This window comes from Canis aureus, chromosome X (genome assembly GCF_053574225.1).
Source record: "Canis aureus isolate CA01 chromosome X, VMU_Caureus_v.1.0, whole genome shotgun sequence".
Taxonomy (NCBI): Eukaryota; Metazoa; Chordata; class Mammalia; order Carnivora; family Canidae; genus Canis; species Canis aureus.
In genome coordinates this window covers 37,113,833-37,133,566 of record NC_135649.1, presented here as the reverse complement: position 1 = coordinate 37,133,566, position 19,734 = coordinate 37,113,833, and positions in this window count along the sequence as shown.

The window sequence follows — 19,734 nt, the reverse complement described above, 5'->3', positions numbered from 1 at the left end:
CAAATTGATTTTAGTCCTTGGAGACCCATATACATTTGTTTTTTCTTAGGAGTACATAAAGTAACAATGTTTCTTTTTTTTCTTTATTTTTTTAACTGGAATTTATTTATTTATTTATTTATTTATTTATTTATTTATTTATTTATTTTTATAATAAATTTATTTTTTATTGGAGTTAAATTTACCAACATATAGAATAACACCCACTGCTCATCCCGTCAAGTGCCCCCCTCAGTGCCCGTCACCCATTCACTCCCTACACCCACCCTCCTCCCCTTCCACCACCCCTAGTTCATTTCCCAGAGTTAGGAGTCTTTATGTTCTGTCTCCCTTTCTGATATTTCCCACACATTTCTTCTCCCTTCCCTTCTATTCCCTTTCACTATTTTTTGTATTCCCCAAATGAATGAGAACATATAATATTTGTCCTTCTCTGATTGACTTATTTCACTCAGCATAATACCCTCCAGTTCCATCCACGTTGAAGCAAATGGTGGGTATTTGTCGTTTCTAATGGCTGAGGAATATTCCATTGTATACATAAACCACATCTTCTTTATCCATTCATCTTCCGATGGACACCGAGGCTCCTTCCACAGTTTGGCTATTGTGGACATTGCTGCCATAAACATCGGGGTGCAGGTGTCCCGGCATTTCATTGCATCTGTATCTTTGGGGTAAATCCCCAACAGTGCAATTGCTGGGTCGTAGGGCAGGTCTATTTTTAACTCTTTGAGGAATCTCCACACAGGTTTCCAGAGTGGCTGCACCAGTTCACATTCCCACTAACAGTGTAAGAGGGTTCCCTTTTCTCTGCATCCTCTCCAACATTTGTGGTTTCCTGCCTTGTTAGTTTTCCCCATTCTCACTGGTGTGAGGTGGTATCTCATTGTGATATCAGTGATTTGTATTTCCCTGATGGCAAGTGATGTGGAGCATTTTCTCATGTGCATGTTGGCCATGTCTATGTCTTCCTCTGTGAGATTTCTGTTCATGTCTTTTGCCCATTTCATGATTGGATTGTTGGTTTCTTTGCTGTTGAGTTTAATAGGTTCTTTATAGATCTTGGAAACTAGCCCTTTATCTGATATGTCATTTGCAAATATCTTCTCCCATTCTGCAGATTGTCTTTTAGTTTTGTTGACTGTATCCTTTGCTGTGCAAAAGCTTCTTATCTTGATGAAGTCCCAATAGTTCATTTTTGCTTTTGTTTCTTTTGCCTTCGTGGATGTATCTTGCAAGAAGTTACTGTGGCTGAGTTCAAAAAGGGTGTTGCCTGTGTTCTCCTCTAGGATTTTGATGGAATCTTGTCTCACATTTAGATCTTTCATCCATTTTGAGTTGATCTTTGTGTATGGTGAAAGAGAATGGTCTAGTTTCATTCTTCTGCATGTGGATGTCCAATTGTCCCAGCACCATTTATTGAAGAGACCATCTTTCTTCAAGTGGATAGTCCTTCCTCCTTTATTGAATATTAGTTGACCATAAAGCACAAGGTCCACTTCTGGGTTCTCTATTCTGTTCCATTGATCTATGTGTCTGTTTTTGTGCCAGTACCACACTGTCTTGATGACCACACCTTTGTAGTACAACCTGAAATCTGGTATTGTGATGTCCCCAGCTATGCTTTTCTTTTTTAAAATTCCCCTGGCTATTCGGGGTCTTTTCTGATTCCACACAAATCTTAAAATAATTTGTTCTAACTCTCTGAAGAAAGTCCATGGTATTTTGATAGGGATTGCATTAAACGTGTATATTGCCCTGGGTAACATTGACATTTTCACAATATTAATTCTGCCAATCCATGAGCATGGAACATTTTTCCATCTCTTTGTGTCTTCCTCAATTTCTTTCAGAAGTGTTCTATAGTTTTAGGGTATAGATACTTTACCTCTTTGGTTAGGTTTATTCCTAGGTATCTTATGCTTTTGGGTGCCATTGTAAATGGGATTGACTCCTTAATTTCTCTTTCATCAGTCTAATTGTTAGTGTATAGAAATGCCACTGAGTTCTGGGCATTGATTTTGTAACCTGCCACGCTACCGAATTGCTGTATGAGTTCTAGCAATCTTGGAGTGGAGGCTTTTGGGTTGTCTATGTAGAGGATCATGTCATCGGCGAAGATGGAGAGTTTGACTTCTTCTTTGTCAATTTGAATGCCTTTAATGTCTTTTTGTTGTCTGATTCCAGTACTATGTGGAATAGCAGTGGTGAGAGTGGACATCCCTGTCTTGTTCCTGATCTTAGGGGAAAGGCTCCCAGTGCTTCCCCATTGAGAATGATATTTGCTGTGGGTTTTTCGTAGATGGCTTTTAAGATGTTGAGGAATGTTCCCTCTATCCCTACACTCTGAAGAGTTTTGATCAGGAATAGATGCTGAATTTTGTCAAATGCTTTCTCTGCATCTAATGAGAGGATCATATGCTTCTTGGATTTTCTCTTGCTGATATGATGAATCACGTTGATTGTTTTATGAGTGTTGAACCAGCCTTGCATCCCGGGGATAAATCCCACTTAGTCATGGTGAATAATCTTCTTAATGTACTGTTGGAATCTATTGGCTAGTATCTTGTTGAGAATTTTTGCATCCATGTTCATCAGGGATATTGGTGTGTAATTCTCCTCTTTGGTGGGGTCTTTGTCTGGTTTTGGAATTAAGGTGATGCTGGCCTCATAGAACGAATTTGGAAGTACTATATCTCTTTCTGTCTTTCCAAACAGCTTTAGTAGAATGGGTATGGTTTCTTCTTTAAACATTTGATAGAATTCCCCTGGGAAGCCATCTGGCCCTGGACTCTTGTGTCTTGGGAGGTCTTTGATGACTGCTTCAATTTCCTCCCTGGTTATTGGCCTATTCAGGTTTTCTATTTCTTCCTATTCCAGTTTTGGTAGTTTGTGGCTTTCCAGGAATGCGTCCATTTCTTCTAGATTGCCTAATTTATTGGCGTATAGCTGTTCATAATATGTTTTTAAAATCGTTTGTATTTCCTTGGTGTTGGTAGTGATGTCTCCTTTCTCATTCATGATTTTATTAATTTGAGGCTTCTCTCTCTTCTTTTTAATAAGGCTGGCTCATGGTTTATGTATCTTATTAATTCTTTCAAAGAACCAACTCCTGGTTTTGTTGATCTGTTCCACAGTTCTTCTGGTCTTGATTTCATTGAGTTCTGCTTGAATCTTTATTAACTCTCTTCTTCTGCTGGGTGTAGGATCTATTTGCTGTTTTTTCTCTAGCTCCTTTAGGTGTAAGGTTAGCTTTTGTATTTGAGTTCTTTCCAGTTTTTGAATGGATGCTTGTATTGCGATGTATTTCCCCCTCAGGACCGCTTTTCTGCATCCCAAAGATTTTGGACGGTTGTATCTTCATTCTCATTAGTTTCCATGAATCTTTTTAATTCTTCCTTAGTTTCCTGGTTGACCCTTTTATCTTTTAGCAGGATGGTCCTTAACCTCCACGTGTTTGAACTCCTTCCAAACTTCTTGTTTTGATTTAGTTCTAATTTCAAGGCATTATGGTCTGAGACTATGCAGGGGACGATCCCAATCTTTTGGTATCGGTGCAGACCCAATTTGTGACCCAGTATGTGGTCTATTCTGGAGAAAGTTCCATGTGCACTTGAGAAGAATGTGTATTCAGCTGAGTTTGGATGTAAAGTTCTGTAGATATCTGTGAAATCCATCTGGTCCAGTGTATCATTTAAAGCTCTCGTTTCTTTGGAGATGTTGTGCTTAGAAGACCTATCAAGTATAGAAAGAGCTAGATTGAAGTCACCAAGTATAAGTGTATTATTATCTAAGTATTTCTTCACTTTGGTTATTAATTGATTGATATATTTGGCAGCTCCCACATTAGGGGCATATATATTGAGGATTGTTAAGTCCTCTTGTTGGATAGATCCTTTAAGTATGATATAGTGTCCCTCTTCATCTCTCACTACAGTCTTTGGGGTAAATTTTAGTTTATCTGATATAAGGATGGCTACCCCTGCTTTCTTTTGAGGACCATTCGAATGGTAAATGGTTCTCCAACCTTTTATTTTCAGGCTGTAGGTGTCCTTCTGTCTAAAATGAGTCTCTTGTAGAAAGCAAATAGATGGATCCTGCTTTTTTATCCAGTCTGAAACCCTGCGCCTTTTGATGGGGTCATTAAGCCCGTTCACGTTCAGAGTTACTATTGAAAGGTATGATTTTAGTGTCATCATGATATCTATTCAGTCTTTGTTTTTGTGGATTGTTCCACTGAACTTCTTCTTAAAGAGGAATTTTAAGGGTCCCCCTTAAAATTTCTTGCAGAGCTGGTTCGGAGGTCACATATTCTTTTAGTTCCTGCCTGTCTTCGAAGCTCTGTATCTCTCCTTCCATTCTGAATGAAAGCCTTGCTGGATAAAGTATTCTTGGTTGCATGTTCTTCTCATTTAGGACCCTGAATATATCCTGCCAGCCCTTTCTGGCCTGCCAGGTCTCTGTGGAGAGGTCTGCTGTTACCCTAATGCTCCTCCCCATAAAAGTCAGGGATTTCTTGTCTCTTGCTGCTTTAAAGATTTTCTCTTTATCTTTGGAATTTGTAAACTTAACTATTAAATGTCGAGGTCTTGAAGGGTTTTTATTGATTTTAGGGTGGGGGGAATCTCTCTATTTCCTGGATCTGAATGCCTGTTTCCCTTCCCAGATTAGGAAAGTTTTCAGCTATGATTTGTTCAAATACATATTCTGGCCCTCTGGCCCTTTTGGCGCCCTCGGGAACCTCAATTAAACATAGGTTTTTCTTCCTCAGGCTGTCGTTTATTTCCCTTAATCTATCTTCATGGTCTTTTAATTGTTTGTCTCTTTTTTCCTCAGTTTCCCTCTTTGACATCAACTTGTCTTCTATGTCACTCACTCGTTATTCCACCTCATTAACCCTCGTCGTTAGGACTTCTAGTTTGGATTGCATCTCATTCAATTGATTTTTAATTTCTGCCTGATTAGATCTAAATTCTGCAGTCATGAAGTCTCTTGAGTCCTTTATACTTTTTTCTAGAGCCACCAGTAGCTGTATAATAGTGCTTCTGAATTGGCTTTCTGACATTGAATTGCAATCCAGATTTTGTAACTCTGTGGGAGAGAGGACTGTTTCTGATTCTTTCTTTTGAGGTGAGGTTTTCCTTCTAGTCATTTTGCTCAGTGCAGAGTGGCCAAATGCAAGTTGTATTGGGAGAAGGAGAAAAAGAGAGGAGAGAAAGAAGGAAAGAAAAGAGAAAAAGAAAAATGAAAAAAGGAAGAAAAAAGAAAAAAGAGAAGAAAAAGAGAAAGAAAAAGAAAGAAAGGAAAAAAAGGGTGGGGGAAGCAAACAGAAATCAAAAAGCAAAACAAACAAACAAACAAACAAACGAGGGAGTATCTTCTGATTGTGTATACTTTAAGTCCCTTGACTTCCCCTGGAACTTGTCCTTCTAGCTGGTCTTCTGGGGGAGGGGCCTGTTGTGCTGATTTTCAGGTGTTAGCACTTGGGGGAGCTGCTCTGCCCCCTGCCTGGTGCAGGGCTCAGTTGTTTACCCCGTGAGGCCCCAGGAGGAACAACCCCAGTGGCGGCGGCCAGCTCTGGAGCCCTGGATTCAGCTCCTGCAGTAACTCCCGAGCTCTCCGTCTGCAGGGCCCGGATGCTCCGGGGCGGGGCCGCTGATCTGCTCAGCTCGAGGCAGGAGCGTCCTCGCTGTCCTGGGCCCTTTTGGCCTTTGCCTGTCCCGGGGGAGGCCTGATCCTGGGCTGTGTCCCGGCGCCCTGTGCTCCCGGTCTGCACTGTTGGATTCGCGCTCCTGGCCGCGCAGCCCCCTCTGCGGAGCCGCCGCCCGAGCCCTCCGAGCTGCTCCTGGGTCAAGCCGTGTGCGCTGCAGCCCTTAGGGAGCTCAGCGCACTCTCCCCGGGGCGCAGGGGTCTGTTAGTGTCCCAGGGAGCCTGAGGGCATCCCCGCCCTCCTGGGTCCTGCTCCAACTCCCCGCGAGCCCCTTTCCCCCCGGAAGGTCGGTGCAGCTCCTGCTCCTCCGGGACGGGGCTCTCCTGTCCTGGGGACACTCGCCCCGGCCTCAGCCCGGCTCCTCACGGGGCCCCTCCACCTTGGAGGCCTTTTGTTTCTTTATTTCTTTTTTCCCCCCAGTCTTCCTACCTTGATAGAAGCGTGAACTCTTCTCACTGTAGCATTTCAGCTGTTCTCTCTTTAAATCTCAGGCCGAATTCGTAGATTTTCAGGATGATTTGAGGGTTATCTAGGTAATTTGGTGGGGACAGGTGATTTGGGGACCCTACTCTTCCGCCATCTTGCCCCCTCCCCCAGTAACAATGTTTCTTACAATTGATGTCATCTTTCATTGGGTGAAACAAGTTAATAGTGAAGGATTATTATATCACAAGATTGATTCAGGTTCATTGCGTATATTTTGTCAAATAGTGAAATGTATAAAAAGAGAAAAATGAAATCTTCCATAATTGCCAGGTATGAGTCAGAATAGTCCAGTCCATATTATAACATGCAACCCCAAATCTCAGTTGCTAAAACAAAGATTTATTGCTTACTCATTCTACCTGTCAATTGTGATTTGGCAATGATAATTTCTATTCATGATAGTCATTTAAGGACTGAGCTTAATGGAGCAGCAACTGAATTTAACATTACTGTGAGTCATGTCAGAAGGCAGGGGGATTTTAGAGAGTCTAATAATACCAAGCAAATGCTGCATCCCAGAAGTAACATATTATCATTTCTATTCACAACACCCCGTCCAGAAATAGTTATATAGTTCCATCCAACTAGAAGAAAACCAGGAAATACAAACCTATCATGTGTCAAGAAGGCTAAAATTTTAGCAGATATTAACATTCAGAAATAACCACTGTTATTATTAACAAGGTAATGCATTTTCATCCAATTTTAAAATGTGTATTTGTGTATTACTAATGGAATTGATATTTGACTCTATATACAATTTTTTGGTAAAGATTTTATTTATTCATGAGAGACACACACACACATACACACACATAGAGAGAGAGAGAGAGAGAGAGAGAGAGAGAGGCAGAGACACAGGCAGAGGGAGAAGCAGGCTCCATGCAGGGAGCCCAACACCGGACTCCATCCCTGGTCTCCAGGATCCCGCCCTGGGCTGAAGGTGGCGCTAAACTGCTGAGCCACCCGGGCTGCCCATACAATTTTATTTAACAGTATAATTTTCTAATGTAATTAAATATTTTTAATTTGTATTATTTAATGACTGTATAATATTCCACCCTCTGTATTTATCTTAACGTTCCCATTATTGGATATGTGCAGTGTATGTTTTTTTAATTTCTGAAATTATAAACAATGCTCTGGTGACTATCCATACAAATTAATAATGATAATATTAAATACTAGCATTCAGTACCTTAAGTTATAAAATAATCAAATGAGGATCTTAGTAGCTATAGCTACTAAAGTACTATAACTACTACAGTCTTCAGTAAAGACTAAAATATTCAATTAGTCTATTAGATGCCATCTAAATGAGCTCTCACAGAACTAGAATTTATAAGTCACTGAAAGACATATCAATAAGAAGGATATCTTCTCACATTTAAATGTAAATTTAAACAGGTGGAGAATGCCAGTTCTGGCAAAAAGTGGAGTCATAGGGACCAGATTTAAGCTCCTTCCTCAAGCATACAAACAAAAAATGATGAAGTATTTGAAACAATGGTATCAAGACATTGGACAGCAGGTAATCAAGGACAGTAAACCCTGAAATACAGTTAAACAAGGTGAGCCATATGATTTTCCAAGTTTACTGCTTTATGAGAGTTTCTAGGCCATAGTACAGATAGGGAGAAGCCACGTAGAGTTCTGTGGGGTTCCTGTGCTGAGGGACTGAAGGTCTGGAGAAACCAAGCTAACTAAAATATGTAGGGTAGTGTATTAGAGAGCATGTTCAGGAAGTTGTAACAAATGCCAGGGATATTAGATGTCAGAAATGACAAGAAAACACGAGTACTAAAGAAATTTATGAATACCAAAAGAAGCCAAGCCTGTATAAGCCAAGCCTCAGGCCTGCCTTTTCTTCACACAAAGAGAGAACTTAGAGTATTGAGAATCTTGAGTGGATGACTGGATCAAGTGTGAGTAAACTACCTGAGTCAGGGGAAAACATTGTCAGAGAAGATCAGAGAGTACAGTATCTGGCATTCACACAAGACTGGAAATCATGCCTTTTTCCACAAGCAAGACTGGAAAATCTCATAGTTCGTGGGTCATTGGGCAGAGTGTTCAGAAGGGTCTTGACTCATTAGTGGGGAATAAATATGACTAATCACTGTTAGGTCTTGCCTAACAGTTCTTGAAAGCAAGACCTGAAAGGATCAAACCCTTTTCAGGTAATTATACTGTATTCTGGAACAAAGCATAAGAATATATATATACAATATGCATATACATAGGAATATTTATTTATTTTTATTTTATTTTATTTATTCATGAGAAACAGAGAGAGAGAGGCAGAGACAGAGGCAGAGGGAGAAGCAGGCTCCATGCAGGGAGCCTGATGTGGGACTTGATTCCGGGTCTCCAGGGTCATACCCCGGGCTGAAGGTGGCGCTAAACCACTGAGCCTCCCCAGGCTGCCCCAGGAATATTTATTTATAAGAATATATATGTTACCTCAACAAGGTAAAACTCACAAATTCTATCATCCAATAAAGAATTAGCAGGCATGGAAAGAAGAGGAAAATATAATTTATAACAAAGAGAAAAATCACATAATTAAAATTGACCTAGATATTAGATATAGGAGATAAAGACATTAAACCAGTTGTTATAATTGTATTATGTATGTGCAGGAAGGTAAGCAGAGACATGAAAAATATTTAAACAGGTTCAAGTAAAATATCTAGGGATGAAAACTACAACATACGGGATGAAAAATTCACTGGTTGGGATTAAGGGTAGACTAGGCATTGGAGATGAAAGGATTAATTAATTCAAAGGCATATCCATAGAAACTTTCCAAAATGAAGCAAAGAGTGAAAAATAATCCAATGAAAGAAACAGATCATTACTGAGCTCTGGGATAACTTCAAGAAGCCTACTATATATGTATAATTCATGCGCTTACAGAAGAGGAGACAAAGAGGAGGACAGGAAAGATATTTCAAGAAATAATGGCCCAAAAAATTCCAAAATTGATAAAAATCATAAAACAGAAAGTTCAAAGAACCTCAAGGACAAGAGCTCAAGGAAAACTACAAGGCACATCACTATTGGATTGCTTGAAAACAGAAATGAACAGAAAAAGCAGGCAGAAAATAATGAACAAACTTGGAGGGTTAACACTATCTGATATCAAGATTCATTATATAGTCATAAAACATAGAAAGCAGTGTGATTTTCACCTCCAGGATAGATAAATCAATGGAACTGAGGAAAGAGCTGAGAAAGAAACCCACAAGTATATGGGCAACTGATTTTGACAAAAGTACAAAAGAAAGCGAGTGGAAAAAAGGATTTTCAACAAAAGTTACTGGCCAATTAGATATCCATATGCAAGAAAATGAAATTTGATCCATATCTTGTACCATATACAAAAGTTAACTCAAAATTGATCATAGACCTAAATATAAAACCTAAAATTATAACACTTGTAGAAAAGGGTTCAACTTTCTATGGCCTATGTGCTAGCCACCTGTCTTATAAATTAAGTTTTACTGGAAAAGAACTCCACCCATGTATTTGCATGTTTTCTATAGACGCGTCAATGCTACAACAGCAGAGCTGAGAGCTGTATTTCTAAAGACAATTTTGAGAGAAGGGGACAAGGAGAGAGAGGTTGACACACAGGGAAATTAACAGGTTATGTTTTACAGTAACTGGCACCTGTGTAGCCTTTACAGCGGGTCTTCAATTACAGCCTTTGGGAGGCAGGAGCATAGTGAAAGTACTTTGTTCACTGAAATTTTCCAAGAAATAGTTCTGGTCTAAACCACTACCATGTGGAATCTGTGTTCCCCATCCTTTTAACTTACATAATTAGTAACTAATCAGTCATTGATTTTATCACTGTATTTTTCCTATACAAGGATTTATGCAGGCCTTGGAATCATATAATCCCGTGGTTTTGTAGGGGGCTTGTAAGGGCCTCAGAAGTCCATTATGTTCACCAAGTGTCACCCATGACAGGTACCTGAAATTCTACCATCAGTTTGCACCACAGTTACTTAAAATGTTGACCCTTTTCCGATGACTTACTATAAATGGATTGTTTTTAAGAGCATGCTGTGAGTGGGGGATTTATAAAGCATGAATCATCTTTCATCTGGTGAGAACAAAAGGGTAGTGCATCCCTGAAGATGTAAAAGGCACCAGAAATGAATCTAACTTTCACAGTTTTGCTGAGGCTGCTCCTGGAGACATGTTGCTGAAATATATTAAGCCAAGCAATTGAAGTTGTAGAGGTGCATTTCAACACAACAGAGACATAGTATGACCACTACCATGTATTTCTCTCGTTCTGTTTATGGAGTGCTGATATCACCACAAATGGTAAACAACTGAATAGAAGTCCCATTCCTTTCTTCCTATAATGCCAGAACACCCAGACACAAACTAAAATGTTTAATCATCCACCGGAATATTTGTCTCCATGATGTAAAATATACAACAGTGTGTAAAGTGTGGGACTGTTGATGACATTTTCATTGGGTCCTGTTCATCCACTGACAATTTAGTATAACAGTAGGAAGAGTGGGCAATGTGGGGACATTGCCAGGATCCAAATCCTTTTTCAGCTGCTCACTAATTGTGTCACTTTAGGGCGTTCAATAACCTTTCCTTGCCTATTTCTGTATCTACAAAATGAATATAATAAGCATACTAAACGGAATTGTTGCCACAGTTAACTCAGATAAATGTAAAGTTCCAGGTGTATGATGAACTTTCATTAATATTATCTTTAAAAAATATTATCTTTATTTATTCCATATAGTGAGGCATTCAGTGATGCCACAGAGCTACTATCATGGAACTAGGAAGAGGATGACCCTGGGGGCTCTTGGGTCCCCTGATTCTTCTATTTCATTTGTTAAAATAGGTCTAGAATGACTTGAGTGGTATGAATGCCATGTCAGTTGGGAGGTGGGGGTGCAGGACCTTGGAATGCCCTTCAAGCACATACAGGCCTGCCTGGGCAAGTGATCCCATTCTTTCCCATGTGTTTACAATGTAAGCAAGGCAGGGGGTCTTCTTTCATTTTGTTTTAAGTAGCTACATGAATATAAAAGGGGATAATAGCTACTGCTAATCTTCCCTACTCAATTCCAGAGGAATTTCCTCTTATTAAGGAACTTTGTCCTGGGATTTGTATTTAAGATTTTATAACCTAAATGGAACAAGAGGGGGAAAATAAGCTATTTAGTTTTGTACATTCCAGCCAGAAATAATTGTCCTTCAGAGGTGTGCCCTATGGACACAACTGTTCATTAGAGAGGTTCTTTCGGCTCAAGGGTTCAGCCCTTAGTCAAATTGTGTAAAGGAGGTAATATTGATCCTCAGAGATGTTCTGCCACCCTCCTGAATGTTCTTTGGCCCCCGTGTAATGCCTCAGCCCCAGGTGTCCAGTGCCTTCCTGATGGCCCGTATCTTCCAAGTCATGAAGGAAAGAGTTCTGGTAAATTAACTGTCAATAAGGTACCAGATACCTGATCTCTTACGTCTCCAAGAGAAATTTTGAAAGAGACTGCTCATAAAGGGGAAATCTTTACTGATGGGAATTACACTATAGTGAGTCTCCAGGAGAGAAGGGTATTACAGAGACTAGTAATCTTTATATCCCACTGGCTATTATCCTGGAATGTAAGGCCAACTCTACCTTGAGTTCTTATAATGGTCAGAAAGCTAAACTGTTCAAGTTCAGTAATTATAACTACCAAGTGCAGAGAGCATCTGTGGTAGAAATAACCTTGGAAGAGAAATAATATAAGGTGAAAGGGAAAAGAACTTTGATCTATAAACCTGTCAATCAATTGGAGTACTGTGTGGAAAACTCTCTGTGTAGGTAAGACACTCAATGTTTGTCAGGATTAAGGGAATTATTCACTTTTAGTCCAATTTTTTTTGATCTATTGGAATATATGGCATTAGGACCTCACTAATTAAATTTTTGTGGATCAGAACTCACAGTCTCATAACTTGGCAATGTCATTGCCCTTTATTTTCTATGGAAATAAAATGCAACATCTTTTTTTTTTTTTAGATTTTATTTATTTATTCGTGAGAGACACAGAGAGAGAAGCAGAGACACAGGCGGAGGGAGAAGCAGGCTCCACGCAGGGAGCCCGATGTGGGACTCCATCCCTGGTCTCCAGGATCACGCCCTAGCTGGAAGGCAGGAGCTAAACCGCTAAGCCACCGGGGCTGCCCGCAACATCTTTTTTATGAGAATTTTGATATAAAACTAAACTTAATGGAAGTTTTGACATATTTACAATATTATGTTCATTTTAGTGTATATTACTGAAACTTCTTATAAAATAATTGCTTACAGATGAATTTCATGCAAAGAGCAGCCATTGTAAGTCAGGAATCCTTTATATTTATATCCTTGATATTTATATTTCTTATTTTTTGCTTTGCTTATAAAATTCTGCACACATGTCCAAAACCATTTTACCATGGTCTGTATGCCTGTCAAAATAGCTGTGATGTGATTTAAAATTTCCATTATTTGAACTAAATCAACATAAATTGGAATGAAAGCACTATATGATTTTATAAGCAACAGGACTGAAAGCTTTATATTTCAAAAACATGAGACTAGATGGATGGGCACTGAATGGCTTGAATAGCCTAATTTATTGTAGCAGGAATAGTTTTAAATCTTAAAAAGAAAATCCCACTGGATATAGACATGACTTTTTTGACACTTAAAATGTTGCAGGAAGGTTCTTTGTTAATATGTGCTGTACATTTCTTCCTACTCATAGATTTTTTAAAAAGCACAAAAATACCTCAAATTCTGCAAGGGGAGTGGAATACAAGCTTCCTTATATGGCCCATCATCCCTGAGGCAAAGGTATATTGAAAAGAAGACTCATGTAAATCCTACCCCCACAGTGTTTTTCCCTTTCCTGGCATACAAACCCAGGGGGTCTGTTGATTTATCCCCACTTTTTGTGGTTAATGCTGCTCTCAGGGAAGGATTACATGTCAGCCATTTTCACCATACAATGAACTCCATTCAGTGTGTGGGAGAAGAAAATCTATTATTTTAAAATGTATTTATTCAGTTGTATATATACAACCACACACTGTGTCAAAATAGACCTCTTTGTATAAAGCAGATAACTTGTGAAGTATCTACTCAGCCTTACTTTAAGGGAGATGATTTAAATTAGCTTCGGCAGAAATGTTACCATATGCTCCCATTAGCAGCTGAGAAGAAGGGAAGCAGATTTGAATGAAGTCTACATCTGAACATGAACCATAAAGCAGAGGTTTTGTTTAGAGAGAAAAACTGCGGCCGATCCTTCTCTAAAAAGAGGAAGCTTCTTTATTTTTAAAAGAAAAGACGTTAGTGTCTCTTATATTATGGGTTTTCACAAAGTAATTGTAGAAAGGGCCATACAAAAATTCAATTTTGTTACAAAACTGTGAATAAGCTGAGAGGAAAACAGTGAATAAAAACAAATGTATCTGTCAAATAAGAAAGTAACTGATACTTCATCATTCATTTCCTTTTTTTTTGTTCATTTGAGGAATCATTTTCATTGCTTTATAGCTTTACTTTGTGCATACATGAGATCAGTTTTGTTATGACATTAGAATGGTATTTTCAAAGAAGTTCTTATTTGCCCAATTGTAAGAACTACAAATGATCGGGTCAATGGGCAGCAATGACACAAGAAAATACAATACATTTAATAAACTCATTAGGCCGTTTCTAATACATATTGAAAGAAGTTCAGACATCACATCAGACAGAAAGAAGCAGAAGAGTTAATACTTGGGGAGGTAGGGAACTTTGGGGGTGGTTGGCAGTTCTATCCCTAAATGTAATATCTCCTTGTCCAGAAAGGCTACTGGGTTACATGTATAAGGTTTTCATAATAGAACCATATTTTAAGGTAAAATCCCTATGTTGAAGGTAATGTAAGAAACCTCATTTACTAAAGGGGCTATTAAAAAGGCAGTGCATAGGGACGCCTGGGGGGCTCAGCGATTGAGCGCCTCCCTTCCGCCCAGGGCATGATCCTGGAGTCCCCGGATCAAGTACCACACATTGCGCTCCCTGCATGGAGCCTGCTTCTCTCTCTGCCTGTCTCTGCCTCTCTCTGTGTCTCTCATGAATAAATAAATAAAATCTTAAAAAAAAAAGGTAGTGTATATTTTTGTGAAGTGAAAATGTCTATCATTTTCTATGATTTTTCCCTAAAAATTATTTGAGATGTTCAGATGTAAGACTCAGAAGAAAATTTCTAAGATAATAGCCTTTAAAACTTGATCATAGGGGGATCCCTGGGTGGCTCAGTGGTTTAGTGCCCACCTTCGGCCCAGGGCGTGATCCTGGAGACCTGAGATTGAGTCCCACGTCTGGATCCCTGCATGGAGCCTGCTTCTCCCTCTGCCTGTATCTCTGCCTCTCTCTCTCTCTCTCATGAATAAATAAATAAAATCTTTAGAAAAAAAAACCTTGATTATAGTTTTTTTAAAATATCACTAATAATTGATACTCACTTATTACTGATATAACTCAATTTAGTACCCTGCATACTACTACTTTCAAAGCATGTTGTAGATCAAAATCCTAGTAACAGGAATTGTAAAATGTAAACCTTATAATTCCGTATCCTCTACTGCAGGTAATTTCTGTGACAACCGTCATGACTTGGAGTGATGTTTAAAATTCTGGGATGTCATTTGAAAGCATAAATTTGTCTGTTTATCAAGTGTATATGTTAACTACTTGTAGAGTTTCTGAATGGGTGTACTCACATATTCCCCACCACTTTTGACTCTGAAACGTTTATATCTATGCAATGAAAACATTCTTCCTTAGTAGGTATTGGGATAACATAAAAACAAAGCTATGAGATGTTTTGGTTGGTTGTTCAGCCAAATGTTATGAATTATAAATACAGTATGAGAAATATGAATGTTGCTAATAGGTTAAGAAATAGTCATTACAACCAAGTAACTCACCATTTTTTCTCATATTGCCTGATCATATGATTATGAAACATTAAGACATACATGATTTATCTGGAATTTGTAAATATTCATGTGTACTTACAAATCAGAAACTGTTATACAGCTAAAACTCTGATCAAAGCTAGGTTTTATTTTGGGAATACAATAGTCCATTGGTCTATTCACCCATTTCATCAAACTACATATTGTATTCATATTTGAGAGATGTACATATACAGTAACAATATATTTTGTTTGGGAATTTGAAAATAACTGAAATGATAGCACTGAGTGTGATCAAATACTTTTCCTTAAAATCTGATTCCTTGAGAATATTGAGATCAAAAGAAGACCAGAGTTGTTAGATTCTGATTGAAAAAAAAAAGAATAAAAGTCTAATTTTATGCTATACCTAGCTTTATTTACTGCAAGAATAGAAGAAATATGCTACATTATCATACTTTATTATTGCACTTTGTTAAAAGAAATACTTGCTTTCTAAACTGGCTACTGAAAATCAAGTTTAAAAGGATTAGACATGTCAGTATATGGATAAACTCAAATAATCCCAGTTCTGCCACTTGTTAACTGAGCGGCCGTAGGCCACTTTATGTTTCAGTTTCCATATCTATAAAAATCATAATTTTTTTATTTCATTTGATGTTATATAGTAAGTTTCAATAAATTTTACCTATTATTATTGTTATTATTATATGACTATACCAAAATTTGAATAAAAGAAGCCAGACCTGTTGGTTGGCTGATATAGACTTGACTTCTTTTGGCAGTCATTAATATTTTTAGTACTCATGAATTAACTTGTGATTTCAAATTTATCATATTCTTGACATTTATAAGAACTCAATGAAAGCCTTCTGTCTTAATAGGAAATCCAATATTTAATTGGAATACTATAGATGATTAGCATGTGAAAGAAAAAATTCTGGAACTCTAATGAAAATATTGATAATTAGCATACAAAAGGCTGTCATTTGACAGACAAATGTTACTCTGTTCTTATGGCAATAGGAGGGCACTGATAGGGAATAACTTATCCATATGACAGACTAACATTTTTGAAAAACTGTGGATATTCTTTTTAATCAGATTTATTAGCAATTTTACAACTCTTTGAGATGAAATTCACATATCATAAAATTTGTTCTTTAATGGTCTATAGTGTATTCACTGGACAACTAGAATGCTACAGGTGTTACCATTATTTAATTTCAAAAATTTTTATCAACTGAAAAGAAGCCTATACATTAGCAGTCACTCCCCATTTCCCCATTTCCCTACGACTATTATGAATAATGCTGCATTCAACATTCCTACACATGTTTTTGTGTGTACTTATCTATTTCAGTTCTTTTGGGTACATACCTAGCAGTAAAATTGCTGGCTACTCTGCATTGAATTTTTAGGGGAATTATCGAACTGTTTTGCCAAAATAGCTACACCATTTTACAATCCCATTAGCAGTGAATAAAGCTTCTGTAGGGGAGGAAAGAAACTTTTCCTCTACTATCTTAAATTAAGTGTCTTAGAACTGTGAATTAAAATAACAAAAGACAGATTAATATGAGACAAGTTTATTTCACATGCGCTCAGCAGTTCTATTGGAAGAAAATGAAAATCCCAAGGAAGTGGTTAGGCCCAGGGGCTTATATACCACTCTAACAAAGGGTGTTAAATTTTGAGGACATGACAAGAAAATGAGGGTTATTTAGTAAGATTAGTTGTGTAGACAAAGTCAATGCTGTCTCAATTGATGAGTCATCTCCATTTTCTGGTAGATGCAAGGAGAGGGGGACACCACCAAAGGGAAATGTATGCTCAGATTTGGCTAGAAAAAGGGAGGGCAGAGAGTTCCTCTTCTGTCTATTGTTTCTTCATTGCCTTCAGCTCAATATAATCTTTATGTCCAAGTGGCATATTTTGCAGTGGCATATCCTTGTCACCTTCAGTTTCAATTTCTCAGCATCCTCACCAACACTTGCTATTGTTGTTTCTTTTGATTATAGCCATCCTTGCGGTGCAGAGTGGTACCATTTTTTTTTGTATATATATATTTTTTATTGGAGTTTGAAATGCCAACAAATAGCATAACACCCAGTGCTCATCCTGTCAAGTGCCCCCCTCAGTGACCATCACCCAGTCTCCCCAACCCCCTGCCCACCTCCCTTTCCACCACCCCTTGTTCATCTCCCAGAGTTAGGAGTCTCTAATGTTCTGTCACCCTCTCTGATATTTCCCACTCATTTTCTCTCCTTTCCCCTTTATTCCATTTCACTATTTTTTATATTCCCCAAATGAATGAGACCATATAATGTTTGTCCTTCTCCAATTGACTTACTTCACTCAGCATAATACCCTCCAGTTCCATCCACATTGAAGCAAATGGTGGGTATTTGTTGTTTCTAATGGCTGAGTAATATTCCATTGTATACATAGACCACATCTTCTTTATCCATTCATCTTTCAATGGACACTGAGGCTTCTTCCACAGTTTGGCTATTGTGGACATTGCTGCTAGAAACATCGGGGTGCAGGTGTCCCGGCGTTTCACTGCATCTCTATCTTTGGGGTAAATCTTTTGTCGTGAGTTCTTCTTTCTAGTCATTTTACTCAGTGCAGAGTGGCTAAAAACGAGTTGTACTGGAAAAAGGAAGAAAAGAAAAACCAAACAAACAAACAAAACAAGGAGGGGTATCCTCTGGTTCTATATACTGTAAGCCCTAATCCCTCGAATTTCCCAGGAGCTTTCCAGTGGTGCTCGGCCAAGAACTTGCTCTTCCCCTGTCCTTTCAACTGGTCTTCTGGGGGAGGGGCCTGCTGTGATGATTCTCAGATGTATGCACCTGGGGGAGCTTCCCTGCCCACTGCCAGGTGCACGGCTCAGTGGGAGTTGTTTATCCTGTGTGGCCCCTGTTCCCTGGCAGCACTGCTCTGTTCTAGGCACAGGGTGACACAAGGAGGAGCAACCACACTGGTGGTGGCCAGGTCTCCAGCCCTGGAGTCAGCTCCCGCAATAACTACCCCAGCCCCCAGTCCACACTGGCCTAGATGCTCCTGGGGCAGTGGGGGCACTGATCTGCACAGGTTGGGGGTGTCCAGTGGCAGGAGAGTCCTCGCTGTCCTGTGCCCTCCCTGCCTCCTCCTGTCCCAGGGCGAGTGCAGGATCCTGGGCTGTGTCCCCTGGCGCCCTGGGATCCAGGGCTGTGGCTCCCAAAGGCTGCAGGGCTCAGCCCCTCCCCCAGAGCCACCACCTGAGCTTCTCCCGAGGCCTCACCAGGCATGCTCCAGGGCTTTACAGGGATCGGCCCACAGTCTGTGGTGTCCTCTCCCCGCAGCAGACGTCCTCTGTTAGTGACTCCGGGAGACTGGAGGCTCCACCGTCTGTCCTGTGGTCCTGCCAGAGTTCTCTGCTAAGCACCTTTCTGTCTGGAAAGAATCCTGTGAGGATTTTTAAAGTTCCTGCTTCTCCAGGGCTGGGCTTTCCTGTCCTGGAGGTTCTCACCACCCAGACTTAGCCCAGCTCCTCGCGGGGGCCCTCCCCCACTGGATTCTTTTTTTTTTTTTCCCCACCTTCCAACCTTGTTAGAAGTGCAAACTCCTCTCTGTAGCGTTCCAGCTGTTCTCTCTTTAAATCTTAGGTCGAATTCATAGGTTTTCAGGATGATTTGAAAGTTATCTAGGTAAGTTGGTGGGGATAGGTGACTTGGGGACCCTACTCCTCTGCCATCTTGCTCCGCCCCCTATATAGTGGTACCTTAATATCATTTTGATTTGCATTATCCTAATGGCTAATGATTTTGAACAAACGTTCATGTGCTTATTGGCCATTCATTTATCTTTTTTTTTTTCATTTATCTTTTTTGAAGAAATGTCTATTCAGAGACTTGCCTATTTTTCAAATTAGATTATTTTTTTTGTTGCTGATTTATAAAAGTTTGCTAGTTGTAATTACTCTTAATTTAGGGTCTCAAAGTCTGTTTTTTAAAGATTTATTTATTTATTTGAGAGAGATAGTGCACACATGCATGAGTAGGGGCAGAGGGAGAGAATCTCAAGCAGACTCCCCGCTGAGCAGGGAGCCAGTTGTGGGGCTTGATCTCATGACATTGAGATCAGCACTTGAGCTGAAATCAAGTCAGATGTTTAACCAACTGAGCCACTCAGGTGTCCCTTAAAATCTGTTTTTGAAGTATAGTTTACTTGGTGTAGAGTTCTTGTTTGATTTTTTTTTTCCTTTCATCATGTTAAATATATTGTCCCACTGCTTTCTGGCCTCCATGATTTCTGATGTGAAGTCAAATGTTATTCTTATTGAGGACCCCTAATATGTAAGAGTCACATTTCACCTGCTGTTCTCAAGATTCTCTCTTTATCTTTGACTTTGGCAATTTGTTTGTGATGTGTGGATATGTGGATATTATTTAGTTTATCCTACTGATTGATCATTGAACTCCTTGGCTGTGTAGATTTACCACATGTTAATAATTTTTACCAAGTAGTATTTCAACTACTCTTTCTGCCCTTTCTTCTCCTTT